A 21438-nucleotide genomic window follows, 5' to 3' on the forward strand; every position below is an offset into this window, starting at 1 on the left:
TTGTAACTATGCAGTTATAAACCGGTGTTACTGAGGGGAACTGGGGAGGGAAGGGATAGCCATGAAATTACTGGTTGCAAACAAACACTGCAGCTCTATTTGGGCATTTCTCAGAAACACCTGGAGATTACTGCATGCAACCTTCCTAATCAGTAAATCAGCCAGCCACCAATTGTTTCCTTAGCTACATCAGGCACAAATGAACAGATGTTTAATTTACCTTTTTTTTTTTTTATGGTAGGAAATTCATATCCTGAATCATTGATATCTTTATTTTGTAACTTGCTGCCATTAATTCTTTTATTTTCTTCCCTCTCAGTGTTGCCTGCCATAAAAGGTAGGAGTGTCTCTGGGTGTGAATGAGGTGACCTGATGTCTTCTTTCAGGATGGTGCATGGAAACCGAGTGAAACTCTTTGGAGCTTCACTTGGACATCCTTTCAAATCCAAGGGTCGAGGCGGGGGGGGAACAGGGGACACTTGCTAATGTGAGCAGGAACTGAGGGACCCAAAGCTTTGCAAGCTCTAGAAACTCCAAAGTAAATGGCTTCGGTTGGCTTGAGACTGAGCAACAGCCAGCTACAACTGAATGCTTTATTGCCGTCTGGAAGTGTTTATTTTCTGAACATAAATTCAAGGGACAGATTCAAGGCATGTCTAGAAATAAAGCATATCATCATGTGAGCTAAGCTGACAAGGACAATTTACTGTACCCTGCATTCGTTCTGGGCCAATCGGAAGAGAAGAGGCTATTAACATCCTGAAATTCCCGCTGTTCGGCTCTGCCTGTCCCTTCACTGAACTCGGGAATGGCATGTATTAACCCCTTGAGGGCCTCCCGTGCGCGCCGCACATCCCGGGAAGGGGACACTTGTTTGGGCCCCGAGCCATGTGCGGCGTGTCCAGCTCCTATTGACAGCAGAGCGAACTGCTCCGAGAGCCCGGCACGGGCGCTGCTCTCTGGAGGCCCAGCACAGGGTTAACATCTCTCCTAGAGGCGCTGTCGGTGCTGAACACCAGCACTGACTCGCTCTGTTTAAATACGAGAGTTCACTGGTCAGCTTGACCTTGAATTCTCTCGCAAAGACAGGAACAAGTTGACATACTGCTCGTGTTTCCAGTGGCTGCAAAGTTCAGGGAATACAATGCAACTGCGGCTCTCATGCCGCCAGCATCGCTCAGAGAAGGGAAGGGAAAGTTCATTTCCTACTTTATAAACACTGCCAGCCAGAAAAGTAACAAAACCAGAAGAGAAGTCAGAAGTAAAACACAAAGGGCACGGCAGTAGATATTGCAGAGGAAAGGTGCCATTCATAGTCAGGAATGTGTTATAATAAAATCCACAAGCAAAAGTCCACAGAGGACTGTTTGCATAGCAGCACTACAATATCTACATGTGTAAATAGAGGGAACAGCCTTTAAATCTATGTTGCAGCAGCAACTGCTGAGTCTTTTACCTGCTGCTTGAAGGGACTTGATGGGTGTCCCTGTACAGGACAGCAAGACCAGCCCCATTCCAACGTTGCAGCTGAGGGAAATATGTTATTGTGGCTCTGAACAGGAATTTTCTGCATACAGCACTGCAGAAAGCCAGTGCAGTTAACTTAACTGACTTAACTGGTCTTCTTCAGCTGCTTCTTTTCCTCTCTTAGGGCGTATGGATTCAGGACAGCTAATGGCGTTCACAGTAAAAGTCTTGGGCTGGTGCTTCTGATTAATTATTAATGTTTGTCTTGCCTTTTTTTTTTTTTTTTTTTTTTTTTTTTTTTTTTTTTTTTTTTTTTGGTGAGTTTACAGCTGAGGAGCCTGTCTCATTCATTCTCTGGCACTGCACAGGGCTTAGGAATCGCAGCCTTCAGTATCAGACCAGAATAATGTAAGAACCACAAAGAATCATTTATCTGGCATGACATATTTTATGCCCTTGTGTAAGTTTTCCTAAGGGATTTCTGAATGTCCTACTGGGTGACTGTGAAGACTCCAAGGACTCAAAGTCATGGGCCTCATCTTTATTACAAGCCCTAAAACACTCAGCACAAAGACAAAGCTGAGTGATCTTAACTTTTCTGAAATTAATAGACTGTATTGTCTCACCAAAGTCCTTCCACAGATCTCTTTAAGAGCAGAGTGGTTTGGGGCTAAAATTGATCCTTATCTTCTATTACTTATAGGAATGTTTCTGTGCTTAAAAAATTCAGTCCCCATTTCTTATTTGCAGACTACCCTAATCTCAAATTAGCCTTCTGGGCAAAGGTCAGGAGTGCAGGAGTGCAGGTCTTATTGGTTCAATTAAAGGAAATAACACAAAATCAGACAGGCTATTGCAGGAGTCTTTGTCAACAACTTCCTGAATGCTGAGAGGCTGCCTATACAGACAGATAATGCTGTTATTAGAAACATATTAGTGCGAGAAAATGGAAAAAAAAATACATGGTTAATAGATACATTCATCTGATGGTGTTCACAGCAAAAGTCTTGGGCTGGTGCTTCTGATTAATTATTAATAATTTGTTGTTTTGCTCCTTTTATTATTTTTTTTTTCTGGTGCGTTTACAACTTAGCCTTGCCTCTTATTTTTTTTTTCTAAAACACACATAACAAAACTCAGGTAACTATGCTGCTCACTGTTGTACTATTACTTGCTTTAATAATGTCCTTAATAATGATGAACTGTTACGCTTCCAATAATGTACCAATAAATATTTTGGAGTTACGGAACTGGCAGGTATGTGGAGAGGGCACTTTATGCTAACAGATGATATACTCTTGTTACACTGATGAAAACTGGGGCTAATGCACTTGTGTAAAGATCTTTATAAAAGTCATTTTCCTTTCTTTCCTTCTTTCTGTCTTTTTCTCTCTCTCTCTTTCCTTTTTTTCTTTCTCTCTCACTCTTTTCCCCCTTCCCCTTCCCTTCCCCTTCCCTTCCCCTTCCCTTCCCCTTCCCTTCCCGTTTGTGTCCTTGTGTCTGAACATTTGACCCTGGAGGAGTAGGATGGAAAGATTGTTTAAAGAGCAGAGAACTGTTTATTTCAATTTTCTCCTCTTTTTTCCCCCCTTTGCAGTTCTTTTTACAGGTAAATCACTCGCGATACAGGAGAATCTCAGAAAGTTCAGAGGTTTGGGGCAGGAAACGCCTCCCCTCCCCCTGAAGTTTGGATTCAGAGCTAAATTTATCTGAATGCTGTCATTTCCCTGCTTTTCCCTCTCTCTACCTCCTTCATTACATTCCTCTTTCTCCCTCCCCACTCCCAGCCACCCAGATCTTATCCTTTCCTTGACCTGCAGCTCCCCCTCCCTAGCCTGCCACGGCTCTAAAATGTCCGGAGGCCTCGGCTGAAGCTTCTCCTGGTGGGGTTTTTTTTCATTCCTGAGCTGAACCATAGTGGGAAGTGCTCTGTAATCCCCTGCCCTCAGAAGCTGTGTCCATCAGAGATGCTAAAAGCAGGTTTGGTGGCCACTAAGAGCGGAAGGCAGCAGTGATGCCCAGCAGAGCAGCCTGGCTTGTGCCTTGCTGGGTGTGAGCATCTGCCTGTGATGCAGCAAAAGGCCCCTGCAGGTACAAGCAATTTGATTTAGGCAGAAGAATTCAGAAATAAGTGTTGAAGTTCAGCCAAATTTCCGTGCTGCTCCTGACATGTTCTGCACATTTGCATCACTTATCATGATCATGAACAGGTCTGTCCTGGTAAGAAATACACAGAGTTCAGCAAGAATCACTCTCTTTTTGTTTTTACCTTTTTTTTTTTTTTTTTCTTAATGTTATAGTCTTGCACTGTGGCTATTCTAGTTTTTCACTGAAGTGGCAGGCAGCCAAAGACTGGAGTCATTATTTGCAAACTCTAAAAATAGAGTCAAGATTTATAGGAAGAAAACAGATACGTCTTGTTATAAAACCATGAATAAGGATTGGCACAAACATAACGGTTTATTCTTTTTTGATATTGCTTATTGTGAATTGCACTCTATCTTTTTGGGAGATACACCAGATAGTTACTGTGCAGAAACACTTTCTTTACTTGAAAGTGCTGCAAAACTGCAACTTATTTGTTGTAAAGACTTGGTTATTCAAAGAAAGTGATAAGATATGAGGTAGCCCCTGGGAATTTTGTGCATTGTTGGGATGAACAGTTTGTTTTAAAAAAAAATTATTACTGATCTTCTTCTGCAGGTCACTGCTGATAAAAATTACATTCTTTGCTCAGCAAAAAGGCTCCTCATGAGTTGCACTTCTGGTTAATACTGCTTGTTACTGTATACCATGAACATCACATCCCTGATCTAACTGTGGGTAATAACACTCCCTGCTCTATCTCCTTCCTCGTAGGCTCTGGTAGGGCAGCAACAAAGAAAAAAAAATGGATTAAAAAATAAAAGAAAAAAGGAGGGAGGAAATAAGCAGAGGGAAAAAGATGGAGAGACTTTCACAAAGAGTTAAAAAGGCCTGATGAAATCCTTACAATGTACACCATATGGCTTGACATTTACCAGATTAGTTAAACATTTCTACTGGGGATAAATATTCCTGCACATCGATGTAAAGAAATAGCATGAGACAAGGGCACATACAGCATATTTATGCCATGGAGTAATCATTTTTTTTTCCCTCCCTTCCCTTTGGCTAGCAGAATTCAGGTTGCAGAGCATGTGAGGGACAAGTGTACTAACCCCAAACAAACCCCAGTTCTGTGCACCCCTGACCTGCTGGTGGGGTGGCTTCCAGCATTGCCCCAAACCCACCTCAAAAGCCTCCCCCCAAAAAAAAGTTCTGAGTGAAAAATCTTGCTATAAAAAAAATACCAAAACCCCAACTCTACGGAGAGGCTGAAGCATTAAAGTTTGTCACAATCTATCTGAGCACTTGGATTGCCCGTGGAAGATGACTGTGATGGCTGCCAAAGTGATTTGAGTGGGTTGATGCAGAGGAGGTGACTGCTGGTGCCCGTGTCTGGTATAGCCTGCCCCGCTCCTTGGTGAGCAGCCCTAAAGCCATAGATTTCATCTGATCTTTGCAAAGGCTAACATTTGTCTCCTGTCATTTTAGTGAGACTGATGACAGGCTGGGATGGGGAGGAGGAGGGGGAGCGCAGCGGGAGGAAGGCTGATCCCTGCAGCCCCTATAGCTGGGGCCAAGCCCATCCAGAGTGGCCATCCTGGACTCTCTGGTCAGCTCTGGCAGTGGCAGGAAGTTGTTCCTGCACCACTCCAGCAGGAATTGCATGGGGTTGTTACAGGAGATTGCAGGAACTGAGAGACAGGAAGGCAGCACTTTACACCTTATGTATCTTAGTAGTTTATTCGCGTCACAGGCAACACAGGGCAAAATGTTATGACAACCATAAGAATGTAGTTTACTGTGGCTTAATGTGGCTGGGCAGTGCAGGGTAAAGCTATAAAAAGTTTTTTCTTTTTTTTTTTTTTAAGTTTCCAAGACAAACTAACTGATGTGGACGTGCAGCTATTTTTATTCAAACCTCCGAATTCTGGCAAACTCTTTCCAGGCAATAGCAGAAAAGGCTTACTCCTTTTATTATTAGTTAGTAGTATCCCAGTGCCAAACTAAAAATCAGACACCTTCCCACTTGAAAGCTTTCTCGCAAGCTGATGTAATAGGGGAATCTCCTGCAAAGGACACATCCCAAACTGGGCAGCCAGTTGCTGGCTGCAGTATGTAATGTGCCTTGGAAATAAATGAGCTTTCACACTTGTGCAGGATGAAGTCCATGTACTCTTTTCCATGAATGAATGAATGAGTGACTATCAATGCTGACATTCGATCTTACCTCAAAATCCTAGAGATCTGTGTTTCACCAGGCACATGTATGTATACATGGAAAGATCTCAGCACTTCTGGGAGAGAAATGCAGAGTGAATGGGTTACTGCCCTAGTGGAGAAATGTACCTGCAAATCTTAATCCCAATATTAGATTGGAAACCACTGAGGCGAGGGCTGGAAGCAGCCCTAGATCCTCTCTGGGAGCTGAAGGGGAGGCGGGCGTACGAGCCAGTAACTCGAACAAGCTGGAATTCAAAATATGCCTGACCTAAAACCTCGGGCTGGGACGTGTACAGGCTTGGGGGGAAGCTCCAACCCTCATGTTGAGATTTAAGTGCCGAGACCTACACCGTGTGGGTTTTAACCACCCAGTGTCCCATTGCGCCGAAGTGACGTGGTGTGAGGACAGAGTTTCAGCTGCAGCCAGGGGAAAAATATCTTGGGGAATGTGAAAACAAGGTGTTCCCTTATTCTTGCTGGTCAGAGAAGAGCAAGGAGTCCCACCTGAGTGGGAGGACAGCTTTGGCTCCTCAGGAGCCCTGCGCTTGGGTGATCACGGGTGGCTGGCTTGATAAAGAGCGAGCCAGAGAGATAAATACCTGCACCAAGGAAAATAAGAACAGATAATGGATTGGTGCAAGTCGCAGTATATTTCCTCCTGGTGATGAAAGGCTAAGAGTGAGTTATAGATCTTTCCTCACAATACGCACAGATATTTCTTTCCAAATCATTTATCTGTAAGATACTGAGATATTTTGATCTGCATTGGTATTAATTGGGCTGGTTTGCATTCCCATGCTGGTCTTTAGCAGGTGACAACGTGGAAGGGACCCCAAAGGTTCTGTCTGCACCTCCCACGGGTGAGGTGCTGCTTTTCATCACTGGGAGCTGGGAAGAAAGAGAATGTTTATCCAGGTGTCTCAGGTGATGGTGATATGGCTATTTATGCATGACCAGGGTTTAAATCTTGCTTTGTTCAGGTCCTTCATGTACAAGAAGCATTGCTGAGAGTGTTCTAAAATCCCTTGCTGCTCTGGGATAGAATTAACTTTTTTAAAAACCGCAAACATTTACACGTTCGGGTGATATGACAGGTGTGTGCAAGGGCAGGAGACACTGTGCGACGAGAAAAATGCAGCGTGGTTTCGTCAGCTGGGAAAGATCATAGCGCCAGGTTTGATAGTGAGGGGAAAGCGCTTTTAACATTTTAATTATTTTGTTAATAGCATATCATCATTGAGTAGATGTTTCCTGTGATTTGGTGAAAGGCTGTTTCTCGGCCGGGAGCCTGCCCTCACGGAGGTGCCGCCATCTTGAGGAGAGGGTGGGAACGCGCGGGGCAGGGGGGAACAGCCGAAATAAATAAAACACCAATAAAACTGAGGCCAGACGGGTTTGGGGATGTGGGATGAGTGTTAATAGCATCATCATTGAGTAGATGTTTTCTGTGATTTGGTGAAGGGCTGTTTCTCGGCCCGCTTTCCTCGGCCGGGAGCTTGCCCTCACGGAGGTGCCGCCATCTTGAGGAGAGGGTGGGAACGCGCGGGGCAAGGGGGAACAGCCGAAATAAAGCACTAAAAAATACCAATAGATAAAACACCAAAAAAACTGGGGCCAGACGGGGTTTGGGGATGTGGGATGAGTGTTAATAGCATCATCATTGAGTAGATGTTTCCTGTGATTTGGTGAAAGGCTGTTTCTCGGCCGGGAGCGTGCCCTCACGGAGGTGCCGCCATCCTGAGGAGAGGGTGGGAACGCCAGGGGCAGGGGGGAACAGCCGAAATAAATAAAACACCAATAAAACTGGGGCCAGACGGGTTTGGGGCTGTGGGATGAGTGTTAATAGCATCATCATTGAGTAGATGTTTCCTGTGATTTGGTGAAGGGCTGTTTCTCGGCCGGGAGCTTGCCCTCACGGAGGTGCCGCCATCTTGAGGAGAGGGTGGGAACGGCAGGGGCAGGGGGGAACAGCCGAAATAAAACACCAAAAATACCAATAAATAAAACACCAGTAAAAACTAGGGCCAGACGGGTTTGGGGCTGTGGGATGAGGGGTTTAGAGACAGGTGCCACCTCCCAGCGCGAGCTGGCGCGACCGGGGGCCTCGGGTGTGTTTTCACGTGCTGTAACATCAGCCTTTGCCGTCTTGCTTAAACCTCTGCTTTTGGATCTTCTTTGCAGTAAATCCTAATGTTGGCTTGCCCTGGTTTATGAGATTTCCAGGAGATGTGTCACTTGGTGCATCAGGCAGCTCTGAGGGCACAGGTTTTTGGGCTGACGAGAGGACTCTACAGTCTCCCATCGTGTTAAAATGAGCTTCAGGTTCAGTACATTAACGTGTTAATATGGGAGCCCTGTGTTCCCACACTGCTCTTAAAGGCGTTTTCACACTGCTGACCTGACCCCCTTAATCCTGGCTTTCCTTCAGGAAAAGCTGATCCATGAGGCCTCCTGTACCTAAAATGGGATGAAAGGGAGCGATGGGTCTATTTCAATGCTGGTGTTTCTCAGGTACCTCAAGCAGCTGTGTTCTTTTTGTGTTCATCGCTTATTTCCCTGGAAAGGAGAAAAAAAAGAACCCTCTAGATGTGAGGGCTCAAATCACTGAAGATGAAAAGCAGCAAAAAGAAATAAAGAGGTCAAACACCTAAGTTAGCTTGTGATTAAAAAGAAATTAGTGGGGCTATTTTTAATTTGTTTAAATATATTACTTTCTATTAAAGAGGTCTTTTTATTTCACTAAGTATGAGATGAAGTGTGTCACCAGAGGAAGATTTTTTTTCTGTTTTAGTATCTTTCCTCTTCAAAAATTAGCAGTCTGATGCCACTGAAGTCACAAACGCAGAGACAGCAGGAATGGCAGGAATGTGGGGCTTTTCCTCTACAATACGCTCCAGTCGCCTTCCAGTTGAGCTGGTTTGCAGGGAATCAGGGAAGAGAGACACAGACTGTGCACAGCAGGTATGTTGTGGGGAGGTCAGCCCCACAAATACTCAACCTCTGGGTGTTGTGCAGCCTTGAGAGCCAAAACTCTGCCTCTCTGCCCTCAGACCCACCTCAAGGTGCTGGTCCCAGCCCAAGGCACTGCTGGGAGCTCCCTTGGAGGCTGGAATGCGTCTTGTATCTGAGTTTAGCTGCCAAATCTTACGTCTTTTTTTGTTAAATCTGCTAGACTATGGATATTTTCGGGTTGCAGCTGACAGAAATTAGAAAAGAGAGTTGTAAATGAAGTTTTGTAATGCTAGAAGTTTATGACGGAGCTTTTATAATCAGTGCACAAGCTGAACGGTGATCTAAGTGTTCCAAGGCTTTCCACGAGATTGTTGGTTTTTCCACTTTTCTTTTCTTTCTTTTGTTAAATGAAGTTCCTTGAGAATAAACACAGCAACTGGATGAGACTACAAACCTGTGAGGGAAATACACCATAAGGTTTGAATAAAAATAATATAATGTTTGGTTAGGAATTCGTCACAAAGCTCCAAAACAATGCAAACACCCTCGGTCTCTTGTTTTGTTCCCAGCTGGGAAGCCAGGCCAGAGTCACTGAACATTTCACCAAGTCTTGCTAACCTTCTGAGCTGAGTTGTGAGAAATTGTTCTTGACATCACATGAGCTGGGCCACAAGGCAGGACTAATGTGATATTTGCTGTCGAAGGTTTCCTAGGAAACATGCTACTTAGAGCACTCAGCCCTCCCTGCCACCCTTCCTGCATCCTCCAGCTTCCTGCACTCCCACAGGTTTTGCGAGGGGGCAGGGATGTCCCTTCTGACCTCCGGACACCCTTGGCACAGACCTCCCCTCTTCCCAGCTGAGCAGAGAGGGGCTGTGGAGATTCTGAAGCTCACCCACCTAATTGCCCTTTTTTCTCTGATTTATCCCTTTTTTTTTGGTTTTTTTTTTCCCCCAGCACTGTGCAGTGGGAGAAGTAAGAGAAACTAAGCTACATTCTGCAAGACTAGAGATGAAGAGGAGGGAGTTTGGGCTTTCTCAGTGAACTTAAGCTTTCTTGCCACAAGGAAACTGGTGGGAAAAGGTTAGGAAAATCAGCAGATAACTTACAACTTAACTTGCCACATATTTTGCCAGCAGTTTGCATTGCAGTAGCTGCTGTGATAGATAATCCATAAGCGTTTTTCAGCAGAATGGAGTTCCCCAATTCCTTCCCATAATTTCACCTCGTAGGTGCTGTCCTTGACATCAGCCTCACAAAATGATTCCTGCCATCCAGGCCAGACTTTCAAGCTTGGCCATTTGGAGCAGCAGGAGAGTTCCCATTGAGGATGGGATGAATGGAGTCAGTTCACACATGTTAACCAAATGCAAATCCTTCGATGGAAACTCATGGTCAGCTTTTTCCACTGCTATTTTCAGAACTTCCACAAAAGACCGTGCTGTGATTATATGTATTCATGATATGTATATCATGTATTCAGCTCAAACAATATTTGAATGGTGCATTTAGAATTCTTCCTAAAAAAGGACCATGCTTCTGTAAACTGCATCATATTTGTAAAAAGAGGAGGGAAAAAAAAATCTAGCTTGCTTTTCCTTTCTTCCTCTCTTTCTTTTTAATATATCATTTCATAAGGCTGTAAGAATTGGTGTTAATGCCGCATTACACACAGACACACTTCTACATAATCATATGCATTTGCCACTGTTCCATACATAAACAACCCTATGGAATCCCGACTCTTCATTGTTAAGTTTGTCTCCATATTTTTCAAAGCAAAGCAGCTCTGGGTGTCAAAGAGTTGGTTTTTTCACTCTTGATCACTGGGCTTTGTGGAAAATGCAGCCAAACAAATAATGCATTGGGAGTTTTGAGGGTTGGCTGGCTTTTTTTGGTTTGTTTTCCTTTTTTTTTTTTTTTTTTTTGTTTGTTTGCCATTATTGGGTTTTTTTTGGTTTTTTGTCTTTATTTTTGATTTTGGTGGTGGTTGGTGAGATTTTTTTTGTATGTTTTTTATATATTTATTTTGTTTTTTATATCTGGCCATTTATAACTGCCTCTTTTCTCTCTTGTCTTTTCTACTGATAAAACACCATTTTTATGATTCTGTCATCAAATGTCCTTCACATTGCCAATATTGATTTCTCCAGCCCCTGGAAGGCCCAGAATGTCACCTCCATGAGGCTCCCTGAAGCCACTGGTTTGGAAAACAGGAACACTCAGGTTGCTGTTGCCAGACACTGGTTTCCCATGTGGAAAGGAGACAAGTAGCCCTAAGTCACAGAGCTGATTCATCTCCCTCCGTGGTGCCATTCCCTTCACCTCCCTGCATATCTGTGTAGTGTAGCTGTGTGGCCAACATGCCCCATGTGCCTTGTCTTAGTAATCAAAATGCAGGTAGTGGAAAAGAAATTCCATTCTGGATCGTTTAGCTCTACCTTCAGTTTCTGGTGGCATCTCAAAGAATGGGCTGGCTTTTGGGCTGGCTTTTCAGCTTGCCTTCAGGTTCAGGAGAACAGCACCTGCTGAGCCCTGCAAAGCCAGAGGGGCCTCACTTGTACATCTGGGCAGAATTGGGGTCTTTGTGGACAGAGAAGAAAAATCAACAACACTCTTCTCTTTCTGTTCTAGTCCAGAGAAGATTCCCCCAAGGTTGAAGTCTGATGTCAGTCTGCTTCAGAGAAACAGCACCAGCTGAACTGAGGATCTGCAGGCAAGTCTCAGGTCTGTACCAATCTCTTAGATCAGCATTTTTCTCTGTAGAGTCACTTTTTCCTTTGCATGGAATCATGATTTGCAACTCAACCTCTGCCTCTGAGATACCATCATGAAACCACATTGCTCATAGAAGGCATATCCTTTCTATGTTATGTCAAGCTGCCCAACACGTGAGATTCTGGTGGTCACCCAGACCATTGGTTGTTTTCAGAACACTCTCAGAATGTCAGTCCTTGTGGCACCATGTGTAACATGTATCAGGGGCTATCATTAAACCCTACTCCCAGCTGAGGGAGGGAGGAAAGAAGATACAAAACCACAGCTTGAGTTATTGTTGGAGACAGGACTAGAACTCGGCATGTCCTGAGCAGATTACTACCCTTCACTTCTCCCTCAGCTGGTATAATTAGTGGTGTCCTGGACTTCTCTTATTCCCATGCAAGCACACATCTGAATGCATTTTTCTTTGAAATTGTCTGTCTTGGGGTCATTTGTGTTCTGTGCTTCAGGCTGTTGATGATCTGTTGTCTGCAGTGAAATGCTCACTGGTACACTGTAAATCATGAAGAGATGCAAAGCCATCCATTTGTTGCTACTGATTGAATCTCTGTGGATTTCTGGAATGGGCTACCTGTAAAACTTTGGGAGCCAAGTCTCAAAAATTCCCAATCCTTTGTGGCTCTTTAATTTTTTTGTTCTTGGCTGCTAGCCATGCAGACGGATGTCTTACATCCTTGAGATGAACTTAGTGCAGTCCTCATTGACCTAGCAAGCCATTTTTTCCCTGATGACAAGCTGGGATCACATTTTGTAATGACTGCTGCAAGATTGTCTTGTTAGGGAAAGGGCTAAGGTGGGATCGTCTTTAATGACAATGAAAGCACCTCATAAAACCTGATTCTTCGGTTTTACAGGCACAGCTGTAAGAATTTTAGCCAATGCAGACTTAGTAAATCAGTCAGTCAAAAATTATATCAGTTGAAGTATAATGTTCGTGGCAGTCCAAAAACCTGAACATGTAGGTGATTTGGAGGGCATTTTGTTAACTCTTTAATTGGTCGTTTGAGTGCTGGAGGCAGTAGCTAATTGCCTGTAGGTCAGAGTAGTCCTAGAGCTTAGGTAAATGTGTATTGTCATATGTCACATTTTCATATGGCTTTTTTGCACAGGTTGGTAAAAATGATTGCTGCATAATTAAAATTAAGACAAGGTGGGAAAAGTGATTCAATTAAACCCCTGAAGCCATTGCACAAATTATCTGAAGTACCAAAAACTAATGAATAGTTAAAACTAGTTTTATCTTTTTACTCTTCATTTCTGAATCCTGAGGGTATCAAAATGGCTGAAGTCTCAAAGTTCTCAGAGGTGAGTTTTTGGGTGGGCAGTGCAAGTATGAGTCAGCACAGAGGAATCCAGGCCTTTTAAAATACCAGCACACAGAAACTTTGTTACCTACTTGTTTGGAATTGAAAATAACCAGACCTTAAGCACAAGAGACCTTTTGGTTTCTCCTCCAGCCCAGAATTATTTTGAAAACATCTGCAATATTTCACTCTGCATGCAGCAGGTATTATATACCAGGGAGGGTGATGACAGTAAAAATAAATGAGATATGTTGTAACCAAAACATCCCGAGTTTTACATCATACATTTCACAAGCCTAGCAAGCATCCTGTGCTTTGACTTGAAGGCTGAGGGCATGTGGTAGTTTTACAAATGTCTATTAGCATTAACAAATATGTTCCATTATTAGACAGTGTGCCACTGCCCCAACCTCCCAGTGCAAGAGGTGAGTTAATATGGCTTATAAAATATAAGAGTGCTGCAGGCACAAACTGTGGAAATCAGAGCCCTGGCTAAGCAGGAGGTCTCATTACATTTTGTGGGACAACTTACTGGAGGCCTGTACATGAGCACTAAAGCTGCCTCCCAGCTAAGGTTTTTTATGGTTCCTGTCCTTTCCCAGAGCCACACAGCTCTAGGAGGTTCAGAGCAGCAAGGTCTGCACCTTTGGGTACTGGCAGTGTGCTCATTCTGACCACATTTAAAATGAGAGGATTGAGATGGGTACGTCTGTGCTCTCCCTTTGCTTTTTAACAGAATTGTTGGAGCCTCAAAGTAGCAGGGCACTGAGGAACTGTGCTCTTGTTGCTTTTTGGGGTTGTCTTTAGTTTTTTTTTTTCTTGCGTGGCTCTGTGCTGGTAGCTGAAAACCCGCATTTCTTGGAAACAAGAGTGTTTCTTGGCCAGCTTTCCCACGACTGTGAGAGTCTGCACAGAGAAGACCCAATGTGTTGAAACTGTATAAAACAGTGCATCTTTCAAGGAAATAAAAAAGTCTGGCTCTTCATTAGAACAGACACTGCCCTGCAAAATTTCTAAAATATGCCCTGGTAGGGACTGTCTCCAGCCATCCTATTGGAGATGTCTGTAGACATTTCCCCTGGAGGAATGGTGTGGATGCATAGATGAGGAAGACAGTGCCTTTTAATGCTTCCACCTCTTTGGAAGTGATTCTCGCCCTGCATTTGAAACAGCTAAAGACCTTCTTCTGATGCTTGTCCAAACTTAATCAGAAACCTTAAATAGGAACTAATTTACTGTCACAGGTAGCATGTTCGTCTCAGTACTAGCTTTATTAAACCAAAAAAATTCCCTGTTGAGGACCAGGTTGATTCAGGGAATAGTAGGTTATGAAAACATGATGATGTCAACTCGCTAGATGAGTCTTTCATTAATGGTTAAAGCTTCTGTAGGCAGAAAAAATAAACCTTCCTAAAGATTTCTGTGGATTAAAACCCCAAGAGATGAGGAGAGCAGAGAAAAAGGAGAAAACTGAAGCACAGGAGGTGTTCAAATCATGGGAGCTCTCTGCTTTCACATGCTTCCTAGTGGAAAAGCAAACAGCCAGACATTGTCAGGAGTGTCCAAAAAAGTCAAAATGTGAGTGGACAAGTTGCAGTCTCCCCGGTCAAACATTTTTTCAGTCTTTTTTGATGTGTGTTCAGCCTAGACTGCTGGTAATCAGAGACAAAATTTCCACTGCCTGTGATTCAAGAAAAACACTGCTTATGTCATTAAACAGAGTGTTTTTCTTTAGCCTTTCCTGTATGGTCTTGGCTTGAGACCACCCAAATGCCAGGTGAAGTAGTGCTTGGGACAAGTCGAGCTTTTCCTTCCACTCCAAGGCATAAGCCAGCAGGCTGCAGCTGATTTCATAAATGCAGACTGATACTTTTAGGAGGCTACCAACAAAAACCGGGTTATGAGATGAGCTGTTGTGGAGTGCACCAAGAGAGTGCTGGAATTCCTGCCCTGCGTATAGGAATGTGGAAATAACCCAAGAGTGTTTGGGATGCCTTTGTGAATTTCATGTATGTGTATAGTATAGTATTATGTTTGTAAAGATGTATGTGACAATACCGTGCAGGACTAGTATGAGACATAAAAGTTGTTAAAAGACACTATGTGACACATTCACGATTTTTCTTCTGGGTACAGAGAGTAAGTCAAGGTCATGGCACCAAATTCATCTTTCAAAAGTGCCTCATTTCACTGACTATGGAAGGTTTGGACCACTGCCTTGTGTTTACTATAAAAATGCATATTTCAAGCTATTAAAAGATAGTATTTTGATCAGTTAATATAGACCTTTTCAAAGAAAAAATACAAGCTTTGCCACCAGCCAGGTCCATTCCCATGTCATACCCTGCAAATAACAAGTTATGAAAAAAGTTTAAAACTTGGATTGAGGAATGCAGCCAGGGTTGCTGGTTCGGGAGCCAGGGGCACAACCCCTGCCTGCTGGGCTTTGTGGAGAAGACCTACACTATCAAAGCTCTGGAAGGTAAAGGAATGCATTAGGGCTTTGAAGAAATTCTTTTGAAAGCCTCTGGAATTACAAAGACTGTGAGAAAGGCTTTCCACAGACTTTCTGGAAATGCCCTGTGAGTCACTGGTGGGTTCCCCTGGGAGCTGGAGGAGGCAGTAGGAAGCTGGTAATGGCCTATTAAATTTGATGGGATATGCTTTGGCGGTGGATAGTGGGACCATGGTGTTTCCATGTGTTTGCACGAGTGAGCAGCAGAAGGATGTGCACGTTGTGCTTCCTTTGGGGCACATTTTCTATGGTTTTAATACATGAGACAAACTTAAACCTTGTTTCCAGTGAGGCTGAGGTCCCACCATCCTCGTGTTCTCAGGGAGCACAATAATTCCATGTGCAAGGACCAAAACCTTAGACTGCTTGAGGCAAGAGTTCTTCAGTCAGCCCAAACAAAGGGCAGGAATATGAGATATTCCTTTGGCAGTGGGGTTGCCCAGGGATACATCTGGAAGGTAAAGTCTGCTCTGCCATGGGTAGAGGTATTACAGCGCTGTTACAGCCTTTCCAAAAGGATAATGTTCTTTGGGTGTTCCCACCTTCTCCTGGCTTGTACATAAGGTCACAGCAAGACTGGAAAAAACCCTGCTGGGTGCCCAGAAGGGGACAGAGTTAATGATGACCAGTGTGCAAAGAAAGATTAGGCATGAATAGAAGTGGATTGATTGCCTTAGACAACTTCATGGCTCTGCATTCCTTCCTGAAGTTTTTTTGTGGGTTCTTTTTTAGTAAAATAAATCACAACTCATGAGATGGCACTATGCGAGTATGTCAGAGTATTTTCGGTGGCTCACAATTAGCCTTGATAACCGAAGGGCTGGAGGTTGGCATATGCCATGGATGGAGTCAGGGATATTGTGCATCTTTGTGTCTGTGGACGTGTGACAGATTTCTTCAGTCAGATGCAGTCCAGGCTGAATTTAGCCACCTCGGCCTGGATATTATCCATGTGGCTAAAATTGACAGATCATTTACCCTGGAAATTATTGCAGTGGTGCACTGCCAAATGCACAGTTGTATTGTTCCTTTGCTTCATGCTGTTGGGTGTTAAATGTACCTCTGAGCCTTAAGCGAGCCTTGATTGAGTGTTTTTTGTTTACAAGAAATTATAGAAGGGGAGAGGAATCTTTCAGTGTTCTTTCAGGATCTACCAAAACCTTTGTCATTTACTTGCAGCTTAGGTAGTTATGACATAAAGGGTGAGAAGGAAGTAAAAAGGCTCATGTAAGACTTCAGGTGATGGATCACTTGAATTTATAGTGGGAAATCTGTGTTAGTGGAGGTGGGAGCAGGAGCCAGAATATTTTAGGGTTTTCTACACACAATGAGAGATCAATGACTAACCCAAGTTTGTGAGCCATAAAATGAGCAGGGCTGTTTAGACCTTAAATAGGTGGTGACAATAAATCTCCTGATGATGTGGAGATGAAGGTTCTACTGTCCCTATCTACACCAACAGCTGTTTGATTGGATATATGTACAGAGACACTCTGCTGTGCTAAAAGCCCCTGTCTTGTGCCGCTGGAATGCTGAGACCATCAGGGCTGGGAGATGCGGGAGTCACTTTTTAAAACATGAATGTGTTCTGGTATCCCTGAAGAGCAGCTGTTTGGGGCACCACATCTTCTGGAGAGCTGTCGGGATCTGCATGCTTGAGAGGCATCCCAAGCTAGGCAGATGTTTGCTTTCCAATTAGCTCTTGTCTAAGGAACAGAGCTACAACAACGAGCTTTCCACTAGGAAAGTGACTGTAAATGACAAGTTTTCCATTGTTGTTCCCAAAGCAGAGGGATTCGTTCTGCTAGGGTCACCCATTCTGCAACAGAACTTCTCTTACAATTTCATGAGGAGATAGTCTTATGTCTTTGTGGCAAAAGGTTCATCTCTCCATGCAGTCCTCTTCTTGGGCAGGATGAGGAAAGCAATTGCCAGGATGAAAGAGTAGTAGCTCTCCTGGAGGAAGCCAGCTGGCAGCCCTCTCTGGGAACCAGCACTGCCCACCAGGGAGAAGCTCTGCACTCCTCCTTCAAACCACACATTTCACTGTGCACTTGCAAGGCAAAGGTGGGCATGATACAAACCTACATTTCAGTCAATAAAACCTCAACACAGAGAAGAAATATTATGTCCTTTCTTGTTTGTTTTACAGAAGAGAACAGAAGCTTGCTGGCACCAAAAGACACTTCTTTTCTTTTTCTCTTGGCTTCCACTGCCATTTTTCCTCTGTGGAAAGAGGGAGACATTCTGGTTCTAGGTGCATCTGTTTTCACTGTTACCAAGAAGAAAACTTCAATTTTCCAACTGAACTTAAGGTCCAAGGACCAGCTCAGTTTCCTTCACTACTTTCTGAATCTGTCTCGTGTGATCATCTCTTGTCATGGTGAGCATGAGAATGAAACCAGAAAGGGGCAGTCCAGCTTTCCAAAGCAAAATCTTAAGGCTCCTTCCTGAAATTCTCACAAATTTGGGTCAAAGTTTATTGCCAGGTTGAATTACAAACATGCATGGCACTAGATGCTCTGTTCTATGCTGCCTAATTCTGAACCTTGAAAGTGTCTCTATTAAGAGCATGCAAACGAGAGTAATCCCATTGCTGTCTTGCATGGATTCAGCCTTGACTGCGAGGAGCTTTCAGTCAGGGTGCACGTCCCAGGTCTGTTTGAAGTGCTGTAAATGTATCCTGAAATACAGTGTTCCTTTTTACCCCGTTTTCTTTCACTTCCCAACATAGCAGCACTTTATAGCCTCCGTTTCCCCTCCATCTGGCACTTGCCTACTTCCTCTTTCCCTGCAGCCCACAAATGTTTGCTGCTCTGGGAGCCACTGCCCTGAGCCCCGGCTGCTGTTGGATAAATGGGCTAATCTTGGAGATCAGGGAAGCAGTGGTTTTCCTCAGAGCTCTGTGGTAAGGTCCCCTCTGGCAGCGAGGCCCCACTCCCCATCTTCCCCTTCCACCCCTTCTCCTGCATCCCTGCACCCAGAGTGAGTCCTGGGTGTGGGGAACAGAGAGGTCCCTGCTGAGCAAGGATCATCAGATTCAGTTACAAATGAAAAATGTCATGGATCAGGTGGATTAGACACAAGATGGATGGATTTTTCTTTTTTGCTTGAGTAACTTGAATTTTTAATAGTAACTTGAATTTTTAAGAATTGTAAGAATTTTTAATTTTTTTTTTGCTTCATCTTAACTGGCTAAAGGTAAATATCTACAACATTAGCAATAATGCTTTATTCTGACTGGACACTTAGTACTTTTTATTTATGGAATGAAATACTGTACACGCCCTTCCAGCCCAAGTATGAGTATTCTTTTTAAAGTTTTCTTTCTAGGAATGAACACCTCCGTAACAGTCATTGCTGAGCTGTTTGCAGTAGACAAACACAAAAGGGGTGTAAATGCAGCCAGAGATCAAAATCAAAAGAAAGATTCTCAAAAATGTTTGGCACTGTTTGCTCACCTTTGGAATATACATCCTGATCCTCTTCTTAAAATATTTTATTTTTTAGTATAGCTGGGTGAACTGGTATTTCTTCTGCTCAAGCTGTCTCTAAACTTATATTTCTAACAGTGGCAGCAGATTATGAGACGATACTTATAGAAATGACATTATATCATTCTTTAAAATACCCATCCTGAAAGGCAAAATCTGGAGAAATTATAGGACTAAGAGGCCTCCTTTGAGAGGCAGAAACTATTTTAACTTGTTATTTTTAGAGCTCTGCAAATCACATATTTTTCTCTTCACTGGCAATTCAAATAAAAAAAAAATTGGAAATTGTAATAAGTTTAAAAAAAAGATTCTTTCACAACTTTTTTTCTATAAAATGGAAAGTTGAAATATGTCATTTGTGGGCAAATGAGATGCTTTAATTTCACCATTTTTATTTTAGCTCCTTTCCTCAGATGATAAAAATTAGACACAGAATGGTCTGTTTTGAGATTGACTGCTCATGGGATGGGATGGGATGGGATGGGATGGGATGGGATGGGATGGGATGGGATGGGATGGGATGGGATGGGATGGGGGTTTTTGGCCAGGACAGCTGTCCTGGAGCATGAACAGTGACATGGACACAGGGACAGCTGTCTCCTTATTGGGCTGATGCAGTGTAAATGTTCCTGTGGGTCTGTGGGCCTTGAGCCCACCTCTACCATGCACCACGAGGATTAAAAAAAAGATTTGATATGGAATGTTCCTGAGGAATAATGCTGATACCTCCTGTGATTGTTGGCGTTATCCTTGAATTAGCCTTGTACGTTGCTTTCCAGGAATGGGAAGTGCTGTGTGGGGAGCCCCACCACGCCCTGGGAGGTGCTGGATCACCCAGCTATGGAGTATCCATACCTGTGGAGTATCCCTGGGGATGAGGGAGGGATGCTGCCCTCCCATCCTTCCTGGTGCTCTGCCCACTGGCATGGAGTGAGCCATGGGAACAGCTGCTTCCTGTGAGGAGATGGGGCTGGAATTGGAGCACACTGCTCTGAAACCTTCTGGCATTAAAGAGGGTTGAACACTGCATTTGTTCTAATGGGAGGGATGTTAAAGAGGAGCCTGACTGGTAACAATCAGCCACTAAAATCCGATGCAGTAGGAAGAGTGGGTGCAAAAAAAGGGGAGTAGGAGCAAAATAGCAGCAGTGAGAGCAAGCTTGGGGCAATCAATGAAGATATTTCCATTTGGAAGCAGAGGTTCAGGAGATCTGGGGAGGGCTGGATGATGAGTATGATATTCTGTGAGATGAATTATGGGGTTTGAGTGTCTTAGCAGCAGCCAGGTGACTGGATCTCTACAGGATCTTACATGGGGAGATCACTTTTGTGATGTCACACTCATGGGGTAGTGTCAGAGAGAACCTTCACTTGCCAGACGTTCTGCTCACAAGCACGTGTCCCAGAATACCCAATCTTGAGCCCTTTCCAGCTTGGGAAAGGATGACTTCAGTATTCATTGTGGATAAAGAACAGTAATGCTTCTATTTCCATTCTCTGTTCTTCTTTTTTAATGAGAAAATATCTCAGTAGAAGAAACTTGTTTTTCAGAAATCTCACTTCCAAAACTTTTTCCTCAGCGTGATTCAGCCTGCAGTTTTAGAGCTTATTTAATTACATTTTTAAACTTCCCTCCCTTAATTACTCTCCTTTTTTTTTATTTTTTTTTTATTATTAACACCTAAATATGCTACTATTTGGGGCACAAACAGACAGAGATTACAATTAACAGAATAATTACACTCTTTTTGTCAGTGTAACCTCATGGTACAGAAAGTATTACAAATCCATTTTAAAACATATTAAATGCTCATATTAATGAGGATAATAGAGAACAAGTACCAGCAAACTAAATATTGTTAATGATTTTGAGCTATTAAATTCATTACCATTTCCTTTCATAATAAAGTGGTTAGTTGCTAATTAGACCTTTTTTAACTCATCATTATTGAATTCATTACATTGTGTGCAGTTAACCCTTCAAGATCTTCCTGGGTTTACAGATACAATTAAAAAATAATTTCAGCAGCATCTGAAGCCGAGATGCCATTCTCAAACTCGCTTGTATTTTTTGACAGTAGCTCCATGTACTTTTCTCCTGGTACATTTTCTTGACACATCATGCCTAGCAGCTTCTCAGCTGTCACAGCAGCTCCAGCAACACGTACGATGGAAACATGCTGTATTCATTTCATTTAATAGCGTTTAATGTTAAAGCTAAAGTAGAACCCCCTTGTTTGGCCAGGGAAAAAATACCCGTCAGCGCGCTAAATGGTTGACGTCAACGAGCTGCTCCTCTCCCAGTTAAATCTGCTGGGAGTTGGGATGGGATACCTTTTCCTCCTACAAAGACGGATATGCTTGCGCCTATCTGGGTATCTGGTCTTTCTCTGCAACCCTAGATGGAAATCCCATCCCTGCCAGAGTTCATGTCAGAAATTCTCTTGATGGCAAGGCATGTCTGAACTCAGCTTTCAGCGGCTGTGAGGGTTTGCTCCACTCTTGGGGACTGGATGAGTGTCACCGTGCCTGTGTCTTATCCCACAGAACTGATTCCTGGAGAGGGCACTGCTGGGGACTGAACCAAAGGGCTGCTTTGCTTCTCCTTCCTCCTCCTG

This window comes from Sylvia atricapilla, chromosome 3 (genome assembly GCF_009819655.1).
Source record: "Sylvia atricapilla isolate bSylAtr1 chromosome 3, bSylAtr1.pri, whole genome shotgun sequence".
In the NCBI taxonomy this organism is placed as follows: Eukaryota; Metazoa; Chordata; class Aves; order Passeriformes; family Sylviidae; genus Sylvia; species Sylvia atricapilla.